This window comes from Vombatus ursinus, unplaced genomic scaffold, assembly GCF_900497805.2.
Source record: "Vombatus ursinus unplaced genomic scaffold, bare-nosed wombat genome assembly UNPS02014793.1, whole genome shotgun sequence".
Classification (NCBI taxonomy): domain Eukaryota; kingdom Metazoa; phylum Chordata; class Mammalia; order Diprotodontia; family Vombatidae; genus Vombatus; species Vombatus ursinus.
The window spans coordinates 15951210-15958078 of NW_020954571.1; the positions used below are offsets into that span (position 1 = coordinate 15951210).

At 44.4% G+C, this 6869-nt stretch overlaps 2 non-coding genes across 2 annotated transcripts; one reads left to right on the plus strand and one right to left on the minus strand.

The window, feature by feature from the left end:
- Positions 1 to 525: 525 nt before the first annotated feature.
- Positions 526 to 608, plus strand: TRNAL-CAG. Its single transcript has one exon. It is a non-coding gene; the product is annotated as a tRNA-Leu (tRNA).
- Positions 609 to 823: 215 nt separating this feature from the next.
- On the minus strand, positions 824 to 906 carry TRNAL-CAG. The gene has a single exon. It is a non-coding gene; the product is annotated as a tRNA-Leu (tRNA).
- Positions 907 to 6869: the final 5963 nt, after the last annotated feature.

Below are 6869 nucleotides of genomic sequence, written 5' to 3' on the forward strand. Positions count from 1 at the left end.
TATTCATTAAAATGGTATTTAAATCTTCCCACTCCTGATTTCCTCTGCTACCAATTAACTGTGTGACCCTGGGCAAATCACGTCCACTCTCTAGTCCTCAAGTTCCCCCAGTATTAAAAAAGGGGAGGAGGGGTGCTGGACTAATGACATCTAAGAACACCGACAATTCAGACAATATGTGATTTTTATAAACGCAGAAATTTTCTCTCCCTCCTCTGCAGGATCCAGGAGGTGAACCTAACTGACACAGTATAACTGCATATGTTGCAATGACTCGCGTAAAAGTGTCTCCAGGAAACGCATCATCCCTTTTCTACTCTTTTCACGCCCTCACTGTGAGTTCTCGGCGCTGGGTGTAACGCCCCGGGCCCCGAGAGGCCGAGGCCCTACTGCGGCTCCCTGGTCCCCTTCCTGGTCTTTGCTCAGTTTGCACGGCAGGCATCCGCAGAGTGTGTCAATTACACTGTCCGCACAGGCTTCGGCCACAGCTTCCCAATGCTTTTGGCAAACCGAACCTGCACGGCAGTCAGGATGGCCGAGCGGTCTAAGGCGCTGCGTTCAGGTCGCAGTCTCCCCTGGAGGCGTGGGTTCGAATCCCACTTCTGACAGCACAGTGAGTTTTGCTTTTTGTCTGGGTTGCGAGTGGTCGGACGTCAGACTTTCACCACTGTTACGTGCAGTTACCACACTCCCGCTTTGCGCTACGAGAACTGCAAGTACCTAACCCACGTCTCGAGAAAGCGCGGATTGAACTGGAGCACGCCTCTGCAGAGGCCAGTCCCTCAAAAGTTTTAAAATAAAGTCTGAAACAAAAACGCGGACTTGTCAGAAGTGGGATTCGAACCCACGCCTCCAGGGGAGACTGCGACCTGAACGCAGCGCCTTAGACCGCTCGGCCATCCTGACTTCCTGCGAAGCGCCTCTACTGCCTTCTCTGTTGTAGAGAGCGTAGTGGGATGCGCTGCATTAAGCGTTAGTGGCCCCTGCTGGAATCCCCTGGTACACACAAGTGTCCTGATGTTGCAAGCCGCCTCCCTGCCCCTCCCTTCTTCGGCGGCTCCTCTCGACGCCAGCCCGTTTGGCCCTCCCCCGGGAACCCAGCGGGAGGTGCACGAAAACTCCCTCTGTCCAATAAACACGACGGTGCATGGAAAGAGACCTCTTCATGCCAGCCTCACGATGCACCCCGGTATAATTTCACTCTGCAGAAGTCCCAGCCCTTCAGAAAGCATGGATTGCATTTAATTCAATAAATACTTATTAAGTGCCTGCTATGTGCAGAACCCTGTGCTAGACTACGGAGAAGATGCAAAAACGGAAAAGAATTGAACCCTTACTCTGTGCCACATTCCATAGTAGACGTTGCAAGGATGCAAAGCTAGACACACTTGCGCCCCAAGCAGAAGCGATTTTTTTCCGCCTCCAAAGCCCCAGCACACTTTGCAGTTCTTGGATAAATGAAGGGGTTGGACGAGTTATTTCTATGATCCCTTCCAGGTCCACAAATAGTAATTAAGCACTATCTATAAGGCATGGAAAGAAAAAAAGCAAGTGCCTGCCTTTACGGAGTTTGTGAAGGAGGTGAGACGTAAATGGGGTTAACTGTGGATGCTAGAGATACACAGATAAATATAAAGACCACGAAGTTTGTCTGGGGGAGGAGAGAGATAAAAGCAGATTTAACAGAGGAGGGGGTCACTGAGCTTACCCTTGAAGGAAGACGGTACTCATTGTAAAATTGGAGCGTGGCGCAGTGGAAAGAACTCTGACTTTGGATCTGGAAAACCTGCGTGTTCAAATCCCATCTCTGATGCTCCCTAGTAGGTGAGCATGGACTTAACTCGTTGAACGTTTACCTCTAATCTATGAGGATCAATGATCACTTAGATTTGCAGGATGCTAGTGGTGCACAAAGAAACTCCCAAGCCTGGGCAGCGTTGGGAGGCCAGCTGGCTACAGCTCAGTGTATGGAGGGGGGAGTAGTAGGCCTTAAACGGGGTCCTGCCTAATGAGGAACTTTGTGTTTAAACATCGGAAACAATAGGGAGCCACTGAAAATGTTTGAGCAAAAGAACCGTCGTCAGAACTGTTCTTTCGGAAGATAATTTTGGCAGTAGTTAGGGATAGATCCCAAAGAAGAGGGACCAGAAGCTAGGAGGTCAGTTATTAAGACCCCTGCAAATAGTCCTATTTGAGGTGAGAGGTGATGCTCCCCGAACTAGAATAGTGGTACTGTGAGGGGAGAGAAGGAGGAAGTGTTGTGGAGGCAGACTTGAAAAGACCTAGCAAATGATAGAGATGGAGAGAGAGATGGAAGAGTGAACAACTCTTAAAATATGTGCCAAGATGACTGGTAAGAGAGTGGTGTCTCAACAGAAATAGGAAAATTTGGAGAAGGCAGGGGAAGACAGGGGAGATGAAAATGAGTTGTCTTTTGAACCTGTTGAGTTTGGGATGTCATTGGCAATGAGGGACTGGAGCTCTGGGGAGAGATTACAGTTGTATAGCTAGATTGTGGAATCACCTCTATAGAAATGATCATGGAACCCATAAGACTACAAGGAAGAATGTAAAGAAAGGAGACTTCCAATTAAGTGATAGTTGAGTGGTCATGATTAAGCCCAAGTCTCCTGCACTTCAAAACAATGACAAACATAAAGGAAGGAAGAAATAAAATCCTCACAGGAAAATTAACAGGGAAGAAAAGGAGAAATGAGTAATCAAAAAAGAGATCCTACTTAATGAACAAGTACCAGGGAGTAAAAGAAAAGGAAGAAATCTCTAGTAAATACAAGACTGCAACCATGCCAGTAAATCCCTAGAAGAGAGAACAGATCGCTAGAACTTTCAAAGTGGTTTAGAATTTTAATGAGAGCTATGAAGGAAAATCTGACATTTATAAGATTGGAAATAAGATCACTTAAAAAAAATCCAAGAAGGCAAACTTGAGAATTTCCAACATAGAAAAGATCGTGGATGGTCAAAGTAGGGCAGTGTGGAGCAGGATGGCTCAGGCACCTTGTAAAAAGCAAAGTTGGAAGAATAAATGATAAAATGAGATTTTTTAAAAAGCAAAATTAGAAGAAACCCTCCAGGTTCTATAAACCCAGAGGCAGTATGATATTGTAGGTGGTCAGGACCTAAATTCAAGTCCTGCCTCAGACACATCTTGCCTAGGGCTACTGAGCAAGTCATTACCTCTAACTGTCCCCAAACAATTTTCTAAGACTAAGTTGCAAAACAGTTGATAATCTGCCTTGGTAAAGAGTTTACTTAGCAGAGATCTTTGTACTCTGATGAAATTACAGGTTCAGACTTTCTCACTCCATTAAAAAAAATATCAACTGGGTGCTCACTGCTACATGAAAAGCATTATATCCTTCCTTAATTAATTCTCTTTTTTAATTAAAAATTTTTCAGATGAAAATCTTCCTTCTTTCCCCCATCTCCCCTCATCCATAACATTGAGAAAGCAATAAAAATAAAATCCCTGTTACAAAAATGTATAGTCAAGCAAAATGATGTCCTTCATTGGCCATGCCCAAAAATTTGCAGCACTTTTTGAGTGAGTGGCAGCAGAGAACTAGAAACAAAGTATATGCCAATCTATTATGGAATGGCTAAACGAAGTATGTTGCATGAATATAATGGAATACTACTGCACTTTAAGAATGATTAATATGAAGAATTCAAAGAATTATAGGAAGATATATATGAACTGATGCAGAGTGAAGTAAGTAGAACCAAAAAATAATATATACAATGGCTATAACAATGTAAATAGAAAGAATAAAAATACAAAATAAAATGCCGAGTAATTATAATGACCAATTGCTTCTAATTCTCCTTCTAATATGTAATTTGTGATTGGTTCTCTGTCACACTCCCCACAGTCAGATGTTCCAGGCCATCCCTTTGCTCCCCAAGCCTCCTCTACCCCACTCTCTCCCTCCTTCTCAGCAGAGGTCCTCACTTTGGGAGTCAGTTTGGTGTGATAAAAGAACAGTCAACTTGGAGTCAATCCTGAGTTAGAATCCCAACTCTGTTACTACGTGTGTGGACTTAGATAACTTACTATCTCTGGCCCTCAGTTTCTTCATCTGTTAAATGAAGGGATGGAATATAGATGACCTCCAAGATTCCCTCCAGCTTGGTATCTATAATCCTATGACTTTTTGCTTTATTGAGAAATTAGAGGCCATTCATTGTGAAGATCCTTTCCCTGCCCTAGTCTGTACCTCAAAACCTTTCTATGTTACTCCCCATTCTTTTCTCCAAGGTCACCTCATCCACTTGTTTCTTTGATCTCAGTCCTTCCCATCTTCTCTGGGAGCTTTCTCCTTTAATCCTGTCCTTTTTCTTTCATCTTCAGTGTCTGCTTGGATATTGGCTCCTTCCTGCTCTCTACAAATATACCTAGGTTTCCTCCATCCTTAAAAAACCATCACTTGACCCTGCTATCCACTCAAACTGTCCTCCTCCGTCTCTCCTCCTTTCACAGACAAACTCATAGGAAAAAAAAACAAACAGCATATATCCCCATTGCCTTCATTCCCTCCCAACCTATTTACTTCTCTAAATTTTACAGTCTGCTTCCAACTCCACCATTTGAATGAATCGGCTTTCGGCAAAGTTACAAAGAATCTTCGAATTACTAAATTTGATGGGCTTTTCTCAGTCCTCATCCTTCTTGACCTCTCTGCATCTTTTAACACTATTAAGCATCCATTCCTTCCTCTTGAATATTTTCTTCCCTCAGCTTTTATGACAAGGCTATCTTGTAGTTTTCTTTCTACCCGTACGACTAATGCTTCCTCGGTCTCCCTTGCTGGATCATCTGTGTATGCTCGCCAAGGCTCCATTTTGGGCCCTCTTTTCTTCTCTCACCATGCTTTCTCTCTTGTCGATGTCTCCTCATGTCTAGAATGAACTCCTTTCTCACCTCCACCTCTTGGAATCCCCAGTGTCCTTCAAAACTCAGGTGTGTCACCTACACACAAAGCATTCCATGATCCCCATGCCTTGCTCCCTCCCCACTCCCTACACCCAGCTACTAGTGCCTCCCTTTCCTGGAAAAAAAAAAAGAAGAAGATTACCTTGCATTTACTTCATGAACATTTTGCATCTACTTCACAGAATCACAAGAGTTAAGAGTTGGAGGGGACCTCAGTGACCAGCTAGTCTAATCCATACAAAGAAAGGAATTCCCATTATTACATTTATCTGATAAAAGGTTATCCAGCCTTTGCTTGAAGTCTTCCAAGGTGGGAGGAACTTATCACCTCTGAGGGCAGCCCATCCTACATTTGGAACGTTCTAGTGTTTAAGGGAATTTTTGCTGACATCAGGAACTTTCCTGTTTGGAACTTCCATTCACTGCTCCTGGTCCAACCACTCTAGAAACAATTTGTAATTGTGCAGAGAAAATGACTAAAATGTCTATACCCATTTACCCAATAATCCCACTGCTAGGGATATGCTCCAAGGAGATGAAAGACAGAAAGAAAGGTTCTATACACACCAAAATATTCACAGCAGCACTTTTTGAGTGAGTGGCAGCAGAGAACTAGAAACAAAGTATATGCCAATCTATTATGGAATGGCTAAACGAAGTATGTTGCATGAATATAATGGAATACTACTGCACTTTAAGAATGATTAATATGAAGAATTCAAAGAATTATAGGAAGATATATATGAACTGATGCAGAGTGAAGTAAGTAGAACCAAAAAATAATATATACAATGGCTATAACAATGTAAATAGAAAGAATAAAAATACAAAATAAAATGCCGAGTAATTATAATGACCAATCTTGTTCCTGAAGAAAAGATGAGGAATTCCGCTTCTGGGAGCCAAGATGGCAGAGTAAAAAGGTAGTTGCGCTCACCCTCCTCTATCAACCTCTGAAAACCCAGAAAATATCACCCCAGAAAAAACCCTGGAACAGCTGAACCAGAAGAAAGACGGGGTACAGCAGTGCAGTAGCCCAGGTAGCTAGAGGGATTAACGGGAAAGCCCCTCTTACCCTGGGGGAAGGAGAGCATTACGGAACTGGAACCGGGAGTCGCCCAGCCAGCTAGTGGAAAGATCCACTTTAGCACACCAGGAGATTCTGGTGCCTTGGCATTCTACAGCAAACGGGTCTCCCAGTGCCTCAGCAAAAATAAGGGAAGCAGCCCTACAAAGGGCCCCAGGAGGATAAGCATCCTGCAGCATTCGTCTGAAAGGAGCTGAAGAAAGCAACGTAGAGGTGCCCAAAAATTCCAGCCTTGTTGATTCCAGCCCAACACCAGGTAAGCTGTCAGAACCCTACAGCCTCCAATTGCCAACATAAGAGGCCCCAACCCACAAAGCCAGTGACCAAGACCTAGGCTCCCAACACAAGAAGCTTGGGCCAGTGCCCTCTGCTCCCCAGCAGTACAGCATAATCTCTTTAAAGACCATGGAATAAAGCACAGTACTATGCTATCACATTCATATACCATAACTTGCCAACCAGGAGGAGATCCCGAAGCCCAGGTGGTCGAGCAGGCAAACACCAACAGCTGGTCCTCCGAGTGTCTCAGTGAGGGCGGGGGAACTGGTGGAAACCAGCTCAGAAAACCACCAGGTGCCTCGGCATTCTACAGCAAAGGAGTCTCCCAGTGCCTCAACAGAACTAAGGGAGGCAGCACTGCAAGGGGCCTCAGGCAGATAAACACCTGACAGCACCCATCTAAAAGTAGCAGAACAAAGCTAAAGGAAAGGAAAAGCAGGCAACCTAGATTTGCCTGAAAGTCCCAGCCTTGCCCATTCCAGTCCAACACCAGGTAAGCTGCCAGAACCCTACAGCCTCCAATTGCCAACATAAGAGGCCCCAACCCAC